Source organism: Hyla sarda, chromosome 1 (assembly GCF_029499605.1).
Source record: "Hyla sarda isolate aHylSar1 chromosome 1, aHylSar1.hap1, whole genome shotgun sequence".
Classification (NCBI taxonomy): Eukaryota; Metazoa; Chordata; class Amphibia; order Anura; family Hylidae; genus Hyla; species Hyla sarda.
In genome coordinates, this window is record NC_079189.1 from 292,000,694 (window position 1) to 292,020,075 (window position 19,382).

Consider the following 19,382-nt stretch of genomic DNA (forward strand, 5'->3'; position numbering starts at 1 on the left):
GGACGACTCACGGCTGCTTTCTCATATTATATCGGGGTGTGGTGGGGTGTGAATAGCGTTGCTTGGGAGGGGGAGCGTCTTCCGCCATTACAGACAAGCGAGGATGTTGCAGCAGCGCTTTTAGGCGCCATTTTAGGTCCCATTGAAGAAGTCACTGACTGTAGTTTTTATGAGAAATAAATGTGTGCGGAATATGCCTGGCGCACTTATAATAAGAGGAATCACGTACTATTCACTAGTAACGTTATATCCAGTAGGGACAACAGTCTACCATAACCCTGCCGTCCTATCATCTGCTTTCTAATGCTGCACGAGACCTCAAAATGGCGACTGCTTGAGGAGACACGTGTCTCTTGTTATCGACGTATTCTGTTTGACAAAACGGGCAGAATAAACAAGGTTACATGTCTATTCTGTGAGCTTTTACTTGGCGACCTTTCTAGTTTCTACATAGCCATTTCTGATTTATGATCTATTTAAGTGTAGAGTATTCTGCACATATATGATGTGTAGGATTTGAAGCTGAGTTCAGTCATTTCCTTTACATTGAAATCTGCACCTTCAAATCCTGCACATCAAATATGTGCAGAATACTGTATGTGTGTGAATATACAGTAGACAGGGTCCAAGTGGACCAAAGCTTGACTTGATTTTACACCTCTAGCACCTCAGCCCATTTTGACCTTAAAGGGGTAGTCCAGTGGTGAAAAACGTATCCCCTATCCTAAGGATAGGGGATAAGTTTGAGATTGCGGGGGTCCGATCGCTGGGGCCCCCTGCGATCTCTCTGTACGGGGGCCAGGCTCTCCGGCCAGATAGCGGGTGTCGACCCCCGCACGAAGCGGCGGCCGACACGCCCCCCTCAATACATCTCTATGGCAGAGCCGGAGATTGCCGAAGGCAGCGCTTCGGCTCTGCCATAGAGTTGTATTGTGGGGGCGTGTCGGCCGCCACTTCGTGCGGAGGTAGACACGCCCCCTTCCCACGGGCTGCCGGGGCTCCGTACAGGAGATCGCAGGGGGCCCCAGTGGTCGGACCCCCGGCTATCTGCAACTTATCCCCTATCCTTAGGATAGGGGATAAGTTGTTCACCACTGGACTACTCCTTTAACCCCTTAAGGACCCTTTTTTTCCGTTTTTTCTTCCTTACCTTTAAAAAATCATAACCCTTTCAATTTTGCACCTAAAAATCCATATGATGGCTTATTTTTGCGCCATCAATTCTACTTTGTAATGATGTCAGTCATTTTACCCAAAAATCTACGGCAAAATGAAAAAAAAAATCATTGTGAGACGAAATTGGAGGGGGCTTCCGTTTCTACACAGTAAATTTTTCGGTAAAAATGACACCTTATCTTTATTCTGTAGGTCCATGCGGTTAAAATGATACTCTACTTATATAGGTTTGATTTTGTCGTACTTCTGGAAAAAATAATAACTACATGCAGGAAAATTTATAAGTTTAAAATTGTCATCTTCTGACCCCTATAACTTTTTTATTTTTCCACGTATAGGGCGGTATGAGGGCTCATTTTTTTCACCGTGATCTGAAGTTTTTAGTGGTACCACTAATCAGTTTTTTTGCATTCATAGGACTTATTGATCGTTCATTATTCTTTTTTTAATGATATAAAAAGTGACCAAAAATGCACTATTCTGGACTTTTGAATTTTTTTGCACGTACACTATTGACCTTGCGCTTTAATCAATGATATATTTTTATAATTCGGACATATCCGCATGCGGCGATACCACATGTGTTTATTTTTATTTACACAGTTTTTTTTTTAAATGGGAAAAGGGGGCGATTCAAACTTTTATTAGGGAAGGTGTTAAATGATCTTCACTTTTTTTTTTTCACTTTTTTTTTTGCAATGTTATAGCTTCCATAGGGGGCTATAACACTGCACACACTGATCTTTTACATTGATCACTGGTTTCTCATAAGAAACCACTTATCGATGATTCTGCCGTTTGACTGCTCATGCCTGGATCTCAGGCACTGAGCAGTCATTCGGCGGTCGGACAGCATGGAGGCAGGTAAGGACCCTCCGGCTGTCATGTAAGCTGTTCGGGATGCCGCGATTTCGCCGCGGCGATCCCGAACCGCTCCCTGAGCTAACCAGCATTGTTTTACTTTCACTTTAGACGCGGCGTTCAACTTTGAATGCCGCGTCTAAAGGGTTAATAGTGCGCGGCACCGCGATCAGTGCTGCGCGCTATTAGCCACGGGTCCCGGCCGTTGTTAGAGTCCAAGCCCGACCCGCTTATAGAACAGGAGCGGACTCATGACGTACCGGTACGTCATGGGTCCTTAACAACCAAGGACGTATATTTACGTCCTTGGCCGGCTCCCGCGTCATATCGGGTCGGTCTCGGAATGGATCTGATGCCGGGGCTAATAACGCGTGGCAGCAATCGCGGTGCCGCGCACTATTAACCCTTTAGACGCGGCGTTCAAAGTTGAACGCCGCATCTAAAACGAAAGTAAAACCTTCCCGGTTGCTCAGCGGTGTCCCGATCAGCCGGGACACGTGCGGAGGTCCCCTCGGCGATTGATTGCTCCAAGCCTGAGATGCAGGCTTGAGCAATCGACCGCCGATAACGCTGATCATTGCAAAGCTATGGGTTTGCAGTGAACAGTGCTGGTGTTACCCCAAATTTTTAATTTTCACAAGGGGTAATTGTAGAAAAAGCCTCCCGAAATGTGTAACCCCATTTCTTCTGAGTATGGAAAAACCCCATATGTGGATGTAAAGTGCTATGCGGGTGAACTACAATGCTCAGAAGAGAAGGAGCACCATTGAGCGTTTGGTGAGAGAATTTGGTTGGAATAAAAGTCGGGGGCCATGTGTGTTTACAAAGCCCCCCATGGTGCCAGAACAGTGGACCCCACATGTGACCCCATTTTGGAAACTACACCCCTCTTAGAATTTAATAAGGGGTGCAGTGAACATTTACACCCCACTGGCATTTGACAGATCTGTGGAACAGTGGGCTGAGCAAATGAAAAATGACATTTTTCATTTTCACCGACCACTGTTCCAAAAATCTGTCAGACACCTGTGGGGTGTAAATGCTCACTGTACCCCTAATTACATTATGTGAGGGGTGTAGTTTCCAAAATGGGGTCACATGTGGGGGGGGGTTCCACTGTTCTGGCACTATGGGGGCTTTGTAAACACACATGGCCTTCAATTTCGCACACATTCTCTTTCCAAAATCCCTAATTCTGAGGAAGGAGGTATGATCCTCCGAAACGCGTCTATCTGGTATTTAAATAAACACAGTGCTTCCTAGCACTTTCCTCTCGATCTGGCTTCCACCTGATTCTTCTGATGTTCTGAACAGCGCCTTCTGACAAGGTTTATTTTCCTATACTCTGCATGCACCTTATGGGAGAAGTTCCCTTCTACCCATTCCTACCTTGGGCCCAGCAGTTCATATTCAGAGGATCTCTCCATACCCCATAGGGGTTATATGCGCACATTCTACGTGGTCAGGTGAGCGGTCATTTCTAAGAGCCCCCCCTCTGCCCTGAGTCATTCAGGGACCACGGTATCTTGGGTAATACGCGAGGCGCCGTCCTCTTTTTTCTCTTTTTCTTTCCACTAGTTCCTAAAATGGACAGAGGTGTCAGCAGAGAGCACTGTGGTCAGACAGAAAGGAAATTCAAAAAGAAAATACGGTAATTTCCTGTGGAGAATACAACAACTGATGAGTACAGGAAGGATTAAGATTTTTTAATAGAAGTAATTTACAAATCTGTTTAACTTTTTGGAACCAGTTGATTTAAAAAAATAATAATAAAAAAAAGTTTTCCAGGGAAGTTCCCCTTTAAGGACGCAGGGTTTTTCCGTTTTTGCACTTTCGTTTTTTCCTCATCACCTTCTAAAAATCATAACGCTTTGCACATACAGACCCATATGAGGGCTTTTTTTGTGCCAACAATTGTACTTTATAATGACATCAATCATTTCACCACAAAATTTACGGCGAAACCAGAAAAAAAATATTTGTGAGGTAAAATTGGAAAAAACACCATTTTGTAAGTTTTGGGGGTTTCCGATTCTATGCAGTGCACTTTTTGGTAAAAATGACACCATATCTTTATTCTGTAGGTCCATACAGTTACAAGGATACCTAATTAATATAGGTTAACCTCACAGGACGTGAGGTTAGCCCTACGGCTACCTCCACAGTGGATCGACGCCCCCAACCTCACCCCCCTCCCCACGATCGCGCTGCGGGGGGGGGGCGATCCACCCCACTGGACCACCAGGGATGGTTTAAATGTCCCTTTAGACGCAGCATGTCAGCTATTAACGGTGGCCCCCAGCTACAGGAATCAGCCGGGGTCCGGCCGGTATGACGCGCTGTGATCCTCCTGTATAATGTATAGATGCGACTGGCTACTCTTCTATGGTCCCCTGCACTGCCGTATATATACACCTATTAATATTTCCCACAGAGAGTTGTGATTGGCTGGAACCATCTGACCAATCACAACTCTCTGCGGGAAATATGAGTAGGTGTATATATACGGCAGTGCAGAGGACCATAGAAGAGCGGCTGGCCACATCTATAAATGATACAGAAGGATCCCAATGGACCCAGTCGATCTGTCATTTAGTACAGGTACTACTACTCCCATCATGGAAAAGTGTCTTCCATGCTGGGAGTAGTATTACTACCTAAAAAATTAAGAAAAAAAAAGTGAAAAACACACACACACTACATATTTATTATTTTCGGCTTCATTTTTAGTGCCCTGCCCGCACACATAAATTGATCCCTGTTTAAAAATTAATTAAAATGTTGTTATTAAAAAGATAAATTTCGTTAAATACAATTTTTTCCATCACTACTGTATCTTTTTTATAATTTTTTTATAATTTTTTTTTTAATGGTAAAATGTTTAATGTTAATTTAATGTTTTTTTTTATTTTTGGCAAACAGACAGAAGTAGTAATTTTTTTTAGACCTGGTCGGGAGGTCTAGATTTGTGTATTTTTTTTTTTTTTTTTTGCACCATTGCCCAAAAATTAAAAACATGCAGATAATAAATACGTTACCACTGCATCTGTCACTTCAAACACTAGTCTAGCAAGACCAAAAGGTCAAAATGATGGAATTTAGAACTTAAAAAAAAAAATGCAAAAAAATTATAATAAATTAGCGCAAAAGTTAACGAAATTCGCAGATGTAGACCAAAAAAAGGAATAGAAAACAATGATAAATAACCCCCAATGTCTATGCTTAACCCCTGAAGGACCCCCATGGGGGGCTATAACACTGTACACACTAATCTTTTACATTGATCAAAGGTTTCTCATAAGAAACCATTGATCAATGATTCTGCCACTTGACTGCTCATGCCTGGAACTCAGGCACTGAGCAGTCATTCGGTGATCGGACACCAGGAGGCAAGGTAAGGAACCCTCCTACTGTGTCACAGCTGTTCGGGATGCCACAATTTTGCAGCGGATATCCCGAACAGCCCCCTAAGCTAACCGGCAATGATTTACTTTCACTTTAGACGCAGCGTTCAACTTTGAACTCTGCATCTAAAGGGTAAATAGCGTGCAGCACCGCGATCAGTGCCGTGCGCTATTAACCACAGGTCCCGACCCGCTATGACGCCCCGCATTATAGAATGGGAGCGGACTCATGACGTACCGGTACGTCATGGGTCCTTAAAGGGGTACTCCGGTGAAAAACTTTTTTCTTTTAAATCAACTAGTGGCAGAAAGTTAAACATATTTGTAAATTAAAAAATACACAATGTAGCCCGGACCTTCTAGGTGAGTAAATGAAAATAGATATACGTGGATCGTGCTTCAATAATAATCAATATTTATTATAAAAAAATGAATAAGATTAGGTACTTCTCACAGGGCCCTTGTGAGAAGAACATACATATTAAAAGGCAACCTAACAATATATTTAGGTATATAATAGTTAAAACTATAATCCTGGCATAAGATAATAAGATAACAAAAGTGAGATCTGTACCAAACAAATATGTTAAAGAGTTGCTCTTCTGAGTATTTAGGGTAGATATGTCCCTTTTAAATACAGTAGCAAACAGTCTGTAGCATTAAAAATTGTTACCGGTCTTTGAATGGTAACTCAGGCAATGGGTGTTGTTCCCGCAATGACTGGGTGTCTGTGGTGCACACAGTCCTCTGTGTAGCGCTTCCAATCGTGAGCCTGATCCAGTATTGTCCGATTGAGAGCGGTGGCAGTCGCTAACGGCTGAGGCGCTGGCAGGCGCCGAAGATCAGAATGATGCCCGGGGACTGCTGGCGCTGGCGTGCGCTGGAGTTGGTATTCCTCACCGCTTTGCTGGTTGGTAAACAGGACCGTATACTGGAAGGCTGGAAGTTCACCTCGTGTTGCCGGCGTCTGACGTCAGCTGTGGTCAGAGCCGGGATGGCTGCACCGGGATGGTTGCACCGGGATGGATCTGAACTGCTGGACCGGGTAGGTAGCAGAGTAAGAGCGCTGATGATGGTACAGTTCATAAAAGGTAACCGGCCTTAAGGTTTGGGCACAGTTCTTCAAGGGTAATACTATGCCAGTAAATGTGCATAAACGACTAGACGCGTTTCAGGGTTGTATAATATAACCCTTTCCTCAGTAGTCATAATCATTATGACTACTGAGGAAAGGGTTATATTATACAACCCTGAAACGCGTCTAGTCGTTTATGCACATTTACTGGCATAGTATTACCCTTGAAGAACTGTGCCCAAACCTTAAGGTCGGTTACCTTTTATGAACTGTACCATCATCAGCGCTCTTACTCTGCTACCTACCCGGTCCAGCAGTTCAGATCCATCCCGGTACAGCCATCCCGGCTCTGACCACAGCTGATGTCAGACGCCGGCAACACGAGGTGAACTTCCAGCTGTCACGATGCCGGCTGGCAGGTAGTGGATCCTCTGTGCCAGAGAGGGATTGGCGTGGACCGTGCTAGAGGATCGGTTCTAAGTCACTACTGGTTTTCACCAGAGCCCGCCGCAAAGCGGGATGGTCTTGCTGCGGCGGTAGTGACCAGGTCGTATCCCCTAGCAACGGCTCAACCTCTCTGGCTGCTGAAGATAGGCGCGGTACAAGGGAGTAGACAGAAGCAAGGTCGGACGTAGCAGAAGGTCGGGGCAGGCAGCAAGGATCGTAGTCAGGGGCAACGGCAGGAGGTCTGGAACACAGGCTAGGAACACACAAGGAAACGCTTTCACTGGCACTAAGGCAACAAGATCCGGCGAGGGAGTGAAGGGGAAGTGAGGTGATATAGGGAAGTGCACAGGTGTAAACACTAATTGGAACCACTGCGCCAATCAGCGGCGCAGTGGCCCTTTAAATCGAAGAGACCCGGCGCGCGCGCGCCCTAGGGAGCGGGGCCGCGCGCGCCGGGACAGAACTGACGGAGAGCGAGTCAGGTACGGGAGCCGGGGTGCGCATCGCGAGCGGGCGCTACCCGCATCGCGAATCGCATCCCGGCCAGAGGCGGTATCGCAGCGCCCCGGGCCCGGAGCGCTGCAGTGAGAGGAGTGTAGCGAGCGCTCCGGGGAGGAGCGGGGACCCGGAGCGCTCGGCGTAACAGTACCCCCCCCCTTGGGTCTCCCCCTCTTCTTGGAGCCTGAGAACCTGAGGACCAGACTTTTGTCCAGGATATTGTCCTCAGGTTCCCAGGACCTCTCTTCAGGACCACAACCCTCCCAATCCACTAAAAAGAAGGTTTTCCCTCTGACCTTTTTAGATGCCAAAATTTCCTTGACGGAGAAGATGTCCGAGGAGCCGGAGACAGGAGTGGGGGGAACAGATTTGGGAGAGAAACGGTTAATGATAAGTGGTTTAAGAAGAGAAACATGAAAGGCATTAGGAATACGAAGAGAAGGAGGAAGAAGAAGTTTGTAAGAGACAGGATTAATCTGGCGCAAAATCTTGAAAGGACCAAGATAGCGTGGTCCCAACTTATAGCTAGGGACACGGAAGCGGACATATTTGGCGGAGAGCCATACCTTGTCTCCAGGGGAAAAAATGGGAGGAGCTCTTCTTTTCTTATCCGCGAATCTCTTCATGCGTGAAGAAGCCTGTAAGAGAGAATTTTGGGTCTCTCTCCATATGATGGAGAGATCACGAGAAATTTCATCCACAGCGGGCAGACCAGAGGGCAAGGGGGTAGGGAGGGGGGGAAGAGGGTGACGGCCGTACACCACGAAAAACGGGGATTTGGAGGAAGATTCAGAGATTCTGAAATTATACGAGAATTCGGCCCAAGGTAGAAGATCTGCCCAGTCATCCTGGCGGGAGGAAACAAAATGTCGTAAATAGTCACCCAAGATCTGGTTAATTCTTTCTACTTGTCCATTGGATTGAGGATGGTATGCAGAAGAAAAATTTAATTTAATCTTGAGTTGTTTACAGAGAGCCCTCCAGAATTTAGACACAAATTGGACGCCTCTATCCGAGACGATCTGCGTAGGCAACCCGTGAAGACGAAAAATGTGTACAAAAAATTGTTTAGCCAACTGAGGCGCTGAAGGAAGACCAGGAAGAGGGATGAAATGTGCCATTTTGGAGAATCGATCAACGACCACCCAAATAACAGTGTTGCCATGGGATGGGGGTAAGTCAGTAATAAAATCCATACCAATCAGAGACCAAGGTTGTTCGGGAACAGGCAGAGGAAGAAGAAAACCAGCGGGCTTCTGGCGAGGAGTCTTATCCCGGGCACAGATAGTGCAGGCTCGCACAAAGTCCACCACATCAGTCTCTAGAGTCGGCCACCAATAGAAGCGAGAGATGAGTTGCACAGATTTCTTGATGCCCGCATGACCTGCGAGATGGGAGGAGTGACCCCATTTGAGGATTCCGAGGCGTTGGCGTGGAGAAACAAAGGTCTTTCCTGGTGGAGTTTGCCTGATGGAGGCTGGAGAAGTGGAAATCAGGCAGTCAGGAGGAATGATGTGTTGAGGAGAGAGTTCAATTTCAGAAGCATCTGAGGAACGAGAGAGAGCATCGGCCCTAATGTTCTTATCAGCAGGCCGAAAGTGAATTTCAAAATTAAATCGGGCAAAGAACAGAGACCACCTGGCCTGACGAGGATTCAGCCGTTGGGCAGACTCGAGGTATGAGAGGTTCTTGTGATCGGTGTAAATAATAACTGGAAATCTTGATCCCTCCAGCAGATGCCTCCATTCCTCAAGTGCTAATTTAATGGCTAGAAGCTCTCGATCCCCGATGGAGTAGTTCCTCTCCGCCGGAGAGAAGGTCCTAGAAAAAAACCCACAAGTAACAGCATGCCCGGAAGAGTTTTTTTGTAGAAGGACAGCTCCAGCTCCCACTGAGGAGGCATCAACCTCCAATAGGAAGGGTTTAGATGGGTCAGGTCTGGAGAGCACGGGAGCCGAAGAGAAGGCGGACTTGAGTCGTTTAAAGGCGTCTTCCGCTTGAGGAGGCCAAGACTTGGGATCGGCATTTTTTTTGGTTAAAGCCACAATAGGAGCCACAATGGTAGAAAAATGTGGAATAAATTGCCTGTAATAATTGGCGAACCCCAAAAAACGTTGGATGGCACGGAGTCCGGAGGGGCGTGGCCAATCTAAGACGGCAGAGAGTTTATCTGGATCCATTTGTAGTCCCTGGCCAGAGACCAAGTATCCTAGAAAAGGAAGAGATTGGCATTCAAACAGACATTTCTCAATTTTAGCATAGAGTTGATTGTCACGAAGTCTCTGAAGAACCATACGGACATGCTGGCGGTGTTCTTCTAGATTGGCCGAAAAAATTAGGATATCATCAAGATATACAACAACACAGGAGTATAACAGATCACGAAAAATTTCATTAACAAAGTCTTGGAAGACAGCAGGGGCGTTGCACAGGCCAAAGGGCATGACCAGATACTCAAAGTGTCCATCTCTGGTGTTAAATGCTGTTTTCCACTCATCCCCCTCTCTGATGCGGATGAGGTTATAGGCGCCTCTTAAGTCCAATTTAGTAAAGATGTGGGCACCTTGGAGGCGATCAAAGAGTTCAGAGATGAGGGGTAAGGGGTAGCGGTTCTTAACCGTGATTTTATTAAGTCCGCGGTAGTCAATGCAAGGACGTAGAGAGCCATCTTTTTTGGACACAAAGAAAAATCCGGCTCCGGCAGGAGAGGAGGATTTACGGATAAAGCCCTTTTTTAGATTCTCCTGGACGTATTCAGACATGGCAAGAGTCTCTGGGGCAGAGAGAGGATAAATTCTGCCCCGGGGTGGAGTAGTGCCCGGGAGGAGGTCGATAGGACAATCATAAGGCCTGTGAGGAGGTAGAGTCTCCGCTTGTTTTTTGCAGAAAACATCCGCGAAGTCCATATAGGCCTTAGGGAGACCGGTTACTGGAGGAAGCACAGAGTTACGGCAAGGGTTACTGGGAACCGGTTTTAGACAGTCCTTGGAACAAGAGGGCCCCCAACTCTTGATCTCCCCAGTGGACCAATCCAGGGTTGGGGAATGAAGTTGAAGCCAGGGAAGTCCAAGGAGAATTTCCGAGGTGCAATTGGGGAGGACCAAAAGTTCAATCCTCTCGTGATGAGATCCGATGCTCATTAGAAGGGGCTCCGTGCGGAAACGTATGGAACAGTCCAATCTTTCATTGTTTATACAATTGATGTAAAGGGGTCTGGTGAGACTGGTCACAGGGATGTTGAACCTGTTGACGAGAGAGGCCAAAATAAAATTTCCTGCAGATCCAGAGTCTAAGAAGGCCACAGAAGAGAAGGAGAAGGCAGAGGCAGACATCCGCACAGGCACAGTAAGACGTGGAGAAGCAGAGTGGACATCAAGGATTGTCTCACCTTTGTGCGGAGTCAGGGTACGTCTTTCCAGGCGGGGAGGGCGGATAGGACAATCCCTCAGGAAGTGTTCGGTACTAGCACAGTACAGGCAGAGGTTCTCCATGCGGCGTCGTGTCCTCTCTTGAGATGTCAGGCGAGACCGGTCGACCTGCATAGCCTCCACGGCGGGAGGCACAGGAACAGATTGCAGGGAACCAGAGGAGAGAGGAGCCGAGGAGAAGAAACGCCTCGTGCGAACAGAGTCCATATCTTGGCGGAGCTCCTGACGCCTTTCGGAAAAACGCATGTCAATGCGAGTGGCTAGGTGAATAAGTTCATGAAGATTAGCAGGCATTTCTCGTGCGGCCAGAACATCTTTAATGTTGCTGGATAGGCCTTTTTTAAAGGTCGCGCAGAGGGCCTCATTGTTCCAGGATAATTCAGAAGCAAGAGTACGGAATTGTACGGCATACTCGCCAACGGAAGAATTACCCTGGACCAGGTTCAACAGGGCAGTCTCAGCAGAAGAGGCTCGGGCAGGTTCCTCAAAGACACTTCGAATTTCCGAGAAGAAGGAGTGTACAGAGGCAGTGACGGGGTCATTGCGGTCCCAGAGCGGTGTGGCCCAAGCCAGGGCTTTTCCAGACAGCAGGCTGACTACGAAAGCCACCTTAGACCTTTCAGTGGGGAACTGGTCCGACATCATCTCCAAGTGTAATGAACATTGGGAAAGGAAGCCACGGCAAAGCTTAGAGTCCCCATCAAATTTATCCGGCAAGGATAGTCGTAGTCCAGAAGCGGCCACTCGCTGCGGAGGAGGTACAGGAGCTGGCGGAGGAGATGGTTGCTGGAGCTGTGGTAGTAACTGTTGTAGCATAACAGTCAGTTGAGACAGCTGTTGGCCTTGTTGCGCAATCTGTTGTGACTGCTGGGCGACCACCGTGGTGAGGTCAGCGACAACTGGCAGAGGAACTTCAGCGGGATCCATGGCCGGATCTACTGTCACGATGCCGGCTGGCAGGTAGTGGATCCTCTGTGCCAGAGAGGGATTGGCGTGGACCGTGCTAGAGGATCGGTTCTAAGTCACTACTGGTTTTCACCAGAGCCCGCCGCAAAGCGGGATGGTCTTGCTGCGGCGGTAGTGACCAGGTCGTATCCCCTAGCAACGGCTCAACCTCTCTGGCTGCTGAAGATAGGCGCGGTACAAGGGAGTAGACAGAAGCAAGGTCGGACGTAGCAGAAGGTCGGGGCAGGCAGCAAGGATCGTAGTCAGGGGCAACGGCAGGAGGTCTGGAACACAGGCTAGGAACACACAAGGAAACGCTTTCACTGGCACTAAGGCAACAAGATCCGGCGAGGGAGTGAAGGGGAAGTGAGGTGATATAGGGAAGTGCACAGGTGTAAACACTAATTGGAACCACTGCGCCAATCAGCGGCGCAGTGGCCCTTTAAATCGAAGAGACCCGGCGCGCGCGCGCCCTAGGGAGCGGGGCCGCGCGCGCCGGGACAGAACTGACGGAGAGCGAGTCAGGTACGGGAGCCGGGGTGCGCATCGCGAGCGGGCGCTACCCGCATCGCGAATCGCATCCCGGCCAGAGGCGGTATCGCAGCGCCCCGGGCCCGGAGCGCTGCAGTGAGAGGAGTGTAGCGAGCGCTCCGGGGAGGAGCGGGGACCCGGAGCGCTCGGCGTAACACCAGCCTTCCAGTATACGGTCCTGTTTACCAACCAGCAAAGCGGTGAGGAATACCAACTCCAGCGCACGCCAGTGCCAGCAGTCCCCGGGCATCATTGCGATCTTCGGCGCCTGCCAGCGCCTCAGCCGTTAGCGACTGCCACCGCTCTCAATCGGACAATACTGGATCAGGCTCACGATTGGAAGCGCTACACAGAGGACTGTGTGCACCACGGACACCCAGTCATTGCGGGAACAACACCGATCGCCTGAGTTACCATTCAAAGACCGGTAACAATTATTATTATTTTTTTTCAAATTTTTCCAAATATAGTTTTTATTAAAGAATTTCAAACTATACATATAAAACATAAGTGATACATTCAACAGAACAGAGAGGCAACATCATATTCCTCCGATACAGTAAATATAACATCACAGGGTACATTCTTCATCCAACCTATAGAATAACTAGCCCTGGGCCAGACCTCGTATCCAAGTTAGATACAGAATGTATTTAAGAAAATGTATAAACAGTAAGTATCAGAACATATTATTACCTCAATTCTCATCTGGCAAACGCAGGGCTCCAAGCGTGCCTTTCAACATCTCAGTGTTATACCAAGAAGTGTGTCTAAATGGGTGTACAACAGCTATTATCTCTGAAGGAGTAAGATGAGATATTATAAAAGTTCGCCATTTTAAAAAAAAATTCTTGGTCCCTGAGTCCATATGATTTTCTGCATCAATTCGGTCTATACCCATAAAATGTTTCAACTGTGTCATGAGTAAAGGCAATTCAGAAGTATGTGATTCGAGCCATGTCAGTAATAGGCATCTCAATGCAACCAGAAGCACAACTTGGATAAATTGGGGTGTTCTCCCCCCCTCCTCAGCTCCCCCCTCCGGCGGGCGTAGTTGATGAAAGAGCAACGTTTGTGGAGTGAATTGAAGTCGTACTTTCCAATGATCATGCACATAGGAGCAAATAGTGCGCCAATAAGTCGCAGTAAATGCACAGTCCCATACCCCATTGTAGAAGTTCGTAAGTGATGTCTGGCATTTCGGGCATTGAGTGATCCTATCAGGAAAGGTCAGCGAAGGGAGTATGTTAAAGCCATAGATGCGCATTTTAAAATAGGTCTCCCGCCATCGTTCGTTAATAACATTTTTGCGCACCGCCTCCCATCCCGACAGGATCTTAGCAGCGATGTCAGCATCATTAGTCCATCGCTCCCACATACTGAACACTGCATTAGGATTAATTTTTGAGAAGCGGGAACGAAAAGCTAGATATAAGGAGGATATAGATGCCCTCCTCGGATCAGCACCTACTATGTCGTCAAAAGCGTGAGAGGAACTTCCGTGGACGGATCTCTAAGTCTCGACATACAAAAGGTATAAGTTTGGTTAGCATACAGCACGTGAGAGCGGGGGAGACCATGTCTGGTAAGTATTTCGGCAGGCGTCAACCACCTCCGTCCCTCAGCGTCTAGTAAAGATGCTATCGTTTTTATCCCTTTGTCTCCCCTGTGGCGTAACCAGTTAGAAGATCGTCCCTGAGGGAAGTCAGGGTGATTAAGAAGCGACATACGCTTCGAGAGTAAGAAGGGAAGACCAAACAGCTTCCGCATTTCTTTCCAGGCAACAATGGTATCCCTGAGAATAATCGAGCTTTTCACTTCAGAAGGTAATTTGGCATAAGCAGTGTGAAGGAGCGCTGGGAGAGACCAAGGTGCAGCTAAAGCCTTTTCAACAACAAGATTTTAATAATAAGTGGTTTCATTCAGCCAATCCACGACATGCCGAAAAATACATGTCAGATTATATCCCCGAATATTAAGGAAATTCACCCCCCCCCCCCTCTGTTTTACCTAACATCAGTTTTTGTAGAGCAATTCTAGGGCGTTTACCCTGCCATATGAAACGTGTAAAGGCCGAAGACAGTCTTTTCACATCCACATGCCTGAGCAAGATAGGGAGTGTTTGCAAGGGGTACAACAGGCGCGGGAAACTTATCATTTTTATCAAGTGGCAGCGCCCCAAAAAGGATAAGGGCAGATTTTCCCAACGCTTCAGCTAAGTTATAATTTTGTGAATATGGGGCATGTAATTGAGAGAATAAAGTGTGTCAGGGGTACGTCCTATTTTAATGCCCAAATAAGTGATGTGAGTGCTAGATACCGTCACCCTCCCACCTCCTAGGGTTTCCCGATCCCTAATAGGTGATGGCCCTAGGGGCAACAAAACGCTCTTGGAGGCATTTATTCTGTAGCCTGTGAAGTCGCCTATCCTAGATAAGCTATCGAGAACCCTTGGCACCTCCTCCCTCGGATTACTAAGGTAAAGGAGGGCATCATCAGCAAACAACGACAATTTAAGTTCCACATCGCCCACCATGATGCCTTTATACAAATTAGACGAGATCAGAAAACGTGCCAAGGGCTCAATCGCAAGGTCAAATAATAAGGGTGACAACGGACACCCCTGTCTCGTACCTTTCATGACTGGTATCTGTCGGGAGAGAATGCCAGGCGTGTAAACCCTCGCTATCAGGTCCTGATATATGCCTCGGATATAAGCTGCAAAACAGCCAGTAATGCCAAATTTAGTTAGCACCAAGTCCAGCCATTCCCATCTCACATTGTCGAAAGCCTTTTCGGCGTCAAGTGTCAGCAGTGCAGGACGGGAAGCAGAGCAAGGGCGGGAGCCAACACTATCCATCAGCGCTAGGACTTTACGGATATTGGTGACCGCCGAGCGCGACTTCACAAAGCCTACTTGATGATCTCCAACTAGCATGGGTAATAATTTGGCTAGCCTATCCGCCAGAATTTTTGACAGCAGTTTCACATCTTGATCGATGAGGGAGATTGGTCTATAGGAGCCAGGATCCATTGGATCCTTCCCTGGTTTAGGAAGAACTTTTATGTACACTATCTTCACTGCCGTAGGAAGCGTGCCTGACTGTAAGATGGCATTAAAGAATCCTGTGAGCGTGGGAACTATCTGTTCAACCAGGGGTTTAAAAAATTCGCTAGAATAGCTATCTGGGCCCGGGGCCTTCCCATTAGCTAAGGAGCAAATAGTCGCCCGCACCTCCTCCTCCGTCACATCAGCATTTAGCACCTGACGTTGCTCGTCCGTCAGACTAGGGAGTTCCAAACCCGTTAAGAAGACCGTCCCTTCCCTTGTCGCGTCAGGATCAGCCGAGTATAACTTGGTATAATAGGATCCAAGAACCTCATTAACAGTATGAGGATCCGAACAGGAGCGTCCCTGGTCATCCCTCAAAGTCAGTACATGCATCGGGGTGTACGCTCCCTTCGCTAGTCTGGCCAGTAGTCTCCCCGATTTATTCCCATGTCTAAAAAGGTCTGATTCAAAATGCGATCGATACATGCGTTCCCTCCTATCCAACCACAACTCATAGGCGGAACGTGCCTCCTGCCATTTTAGTTTATGAGCGGGGGTTGGAGAAGCAAGAAAAGCAGCATAAGCTTCTGACAGGGTAGCACTAGCCCTGGCATGGCTCTCTAAAGTCTTGCGTTTTAAGGAACTAGTGTATGCCAGAATCTTACCCCGCAAGACAACTTTCGCCGTCCCCCAATACAGCTTCGGGTCGCCCTTGTGTTGGGCATTGTCCACCTCAAACTCCAGCCACCATCCCCTCAACAGGCCCAGGAAAGATTCATCCTTGGTTAAAAAGGACGGGAAACGCCATAAAAAGTCAGTGCCCTTGGGGGACGACGGCAGGAGTTCTAGAACCACCGGGGAGTGGTCAGAGATTACCATGTCCAGTATATCAGTCAACTTCAGTCTGGCACATACAAGTGGGCTGGTCAAGAAATAATCAATACGGGACCATGAGTTATGTATGTGAGAAAAATGTGTGAAGTCCCGATCGTCAGGGTGCATATGTCTCCAAGCATCTGTCAGTCCCGCATTGGTAAGAAAAGATGGAAGCACTTTGTCACTATGTCTTGTGGATAAGAGCCTGTGAGAGGTACCTTTACGGTCAACTGACGGGTCACCCACGGAGTTGAGGTCACCACCCAGGATTGTGAGGGATCCCGCCGTCTGTTGTACTATATCTGTCAAGGAAGCCAAAAAAGGGTGATTATCTGTATTCGGGGCATAAACATTGTATATACTAAAAGCATCTCCATTGTGTTCCAGTTGCAATTGAGACAGCCTACCATTCGTGTCAGCCTCATGAGAAAGAATTTTGCAAGCAAAGGATTTATGTAGTAAAGTCATCACTCCTGCTTTACCGTCCACCGCAGGTGAGCCCAATACTTTCCCCACCCACAGCTTTTGCATTCTGGAAAAGTCCACTGCCTCAAGGTGAGTCTCTTGAAGAAGAACCACATCAGGCCGTAAACGTTTCAAAAAACGCAAAATTTTCATCCTTTTATGTGGTGATTTTAACCCCTTCACATTCCATGTAATAACTTTACACATACTAGTAGATATGTCCCATAGAAGGGAGGGTGGAAGTGAAAAGGATACTAGGAAATAGAGAGGGCCATTGGGGGGGGGAGGGGTAAGACCGTGTAGGAAAGAGGAGAAGGAGAATGTAAGCTGTAAAAACAATATTGTTAAGAGAATCACGGAATTGTACAAATATTGAGGTCTATGCGACTCCGAGAACAACCCTGCATATTGCATAGTGACATTACGGCCTCTCCGAAACATAGCCATCAAAAACAATGTAAGGAAATTCCCCAAACCAATAATAGAAAAAGTAAAAAAGAAAAAAAACAGCAGTAAACATCAGAACATAACAGCCTCCATGATGGGAGATAGGAGACCGTCTCTTGTGTTGGTGACTTCTCTTTTTTTGGGCACATAGCAGAACCAGGGCCCCCCCTCCCGGATCCCAGAGTAACGGCCATATCAGAGAGACCTCGGCCACCATAGAATTCTCTGCTCTGCCCCCCTGCCATGTGGTCAACTACAACATTTCCCAACTAACTATAGGAAAAACAACTGAATAACCTCCGTTCCATTGTAGTCTCCTTTCTCAAAAAGTCTCAGTTACTAATAGGCAGAGCAATGTCTCTAACAGGACTCAAGCAGGTCCCCCCTGTAGGAAGAAAAGAAATTAGCATGTCAGGAATAATACTCAATCTGGCGAAGAAGATCTGCTGCTCCTGCTTCTGCTGCGGCCTCCAGCCGACTTCTTTCTACGCCGTTTATCGGACTCCAGATCCTGAAGATCCTCTCTGCGTCTCGGGGGCCTCGGGGGCAATTCTCCTCTTGATCGCGGAGAGGCTGCACTGTGCACCGGTGAGCGAACTCTAGATGAACAATCACGTTCTTTCAGGGTGTCTCTGAGGGCAGCCTTCGCAGCAGCCGGAGTCTGGTAGGTCACAAAAGTCCCATCATCCCGAAAAACCTTTAAGGTAGCCGGATATTGCAGCTGAAATCTCCTCTTCGCTTTAAACAGATCAGTACATATCTTTCCATAAGCTCGCCTTTTTTTCGAAAGTTCAGCTGAAAAATCTTCAAATATCAAGATCTTCGTATTGCGATATGTGAGAGGCGTTGTGCGTTTTCTAAAGGCCTTGAGGATGGCTATCTTGTCATTGTAGTCGAGTAGCTTAAAAATTACTTGGCGCGGTCTGTTAGCTGAGGTAGCACTGGAGCGGGGATCAGTAGTTTGTACCCGGCCGAGCCTGTGTGCCCTTTCCACCCTGCATTTGTAGGGGAGACCCAGAGCCTTTGGGAGGTCGCTTTCGCAAAATGCCTGTAGATCAGCCACTGGAATCAGTTCACTGACGCCCACCAGGCGAAGATTATTGCGTCACGAGCGGTTTTCTAGATCATCCAGCTTGTCGCTGACGGTGAACGCGTCAGTCTCCGACAGTCTCAATCTAGTCGCCAGATCACTGTTTTCATCCTCTAAGGCTAGTATCCGTTTCTCAGCCTCCTCCAGCCTTACAGCATGTGAACCGAGTTCGGTTTGTATACGGGTGAGCGTGGAGTGTATAGTGGTTTCCAAAGTCTGTTGGATTTTAGGGGTAATCAGTTGAACCAAGGCCGTTGCAAGTGACTGTAAATCTGTAGGATTGGAGAAGGAAACATCAGCCACCGGATTCTGCGGCTGTGGAGCTGTCGCTGGCTGCACAGGAGGAGGAACAGCATCCTGTGTGAACAGAGGTTGACTCCCCGATATTTCCATGTCTGCCATGAGAGTGTTATCAGTCAGTGGGTGCTGTGCCGGAGGATGGGTCTGATCCCCAGCAGAGACCTGGGATCCTGCTGACTGGTTTTGCTTTGTGGCTTTCTTATTGAGGAATTTGTCCATTGTAATGGATGAGGAAGAGAGACGGTCACAGGGGTTGCACCATACAGTTTAGGTGGGACCACATGTAATATGGACACAATCCTGGTCAAGAGACACGTCCGATCAGGTGTTGGTAATGAAACTGATGGGGGATGAGTATAATAAGCTGTCCCTGTGTTGCAGGAGTTAACAAGGTGCTGGTAAGTAAATGAACAGTCCTCTCCCCTGTCCTTTCCCCTCTCAGCCGTGTCCTCCTTATGATAGAAGATGGGGTCAGTCACTAGTGAAGTCTGGGGATCACTGCTGCCCGCTGTATGACCTTAACTCCGGGCCCTGCGCCCCTCAGACCTGCTGCTTAAATGGGGGACAACTCCAGCCCCCTACTGAAGTAGTTGTTGGTGGCTCACCGTGCCGTGAGTGTCCAGCAGGTCCGTGCTCCGTCCCCTCTGCAGTGCCGAAGATGGCGGACGCACTGCACTCACTCGCGGGAGCCGCGCTGTGTATCGGAGCTGCGCGTGTCTGCGACGCGTCTGTCGGGGCTCCGGAGCTGCCGCGAGACCTCCCGGGATCACCTCAGAGTGGGTCAGGC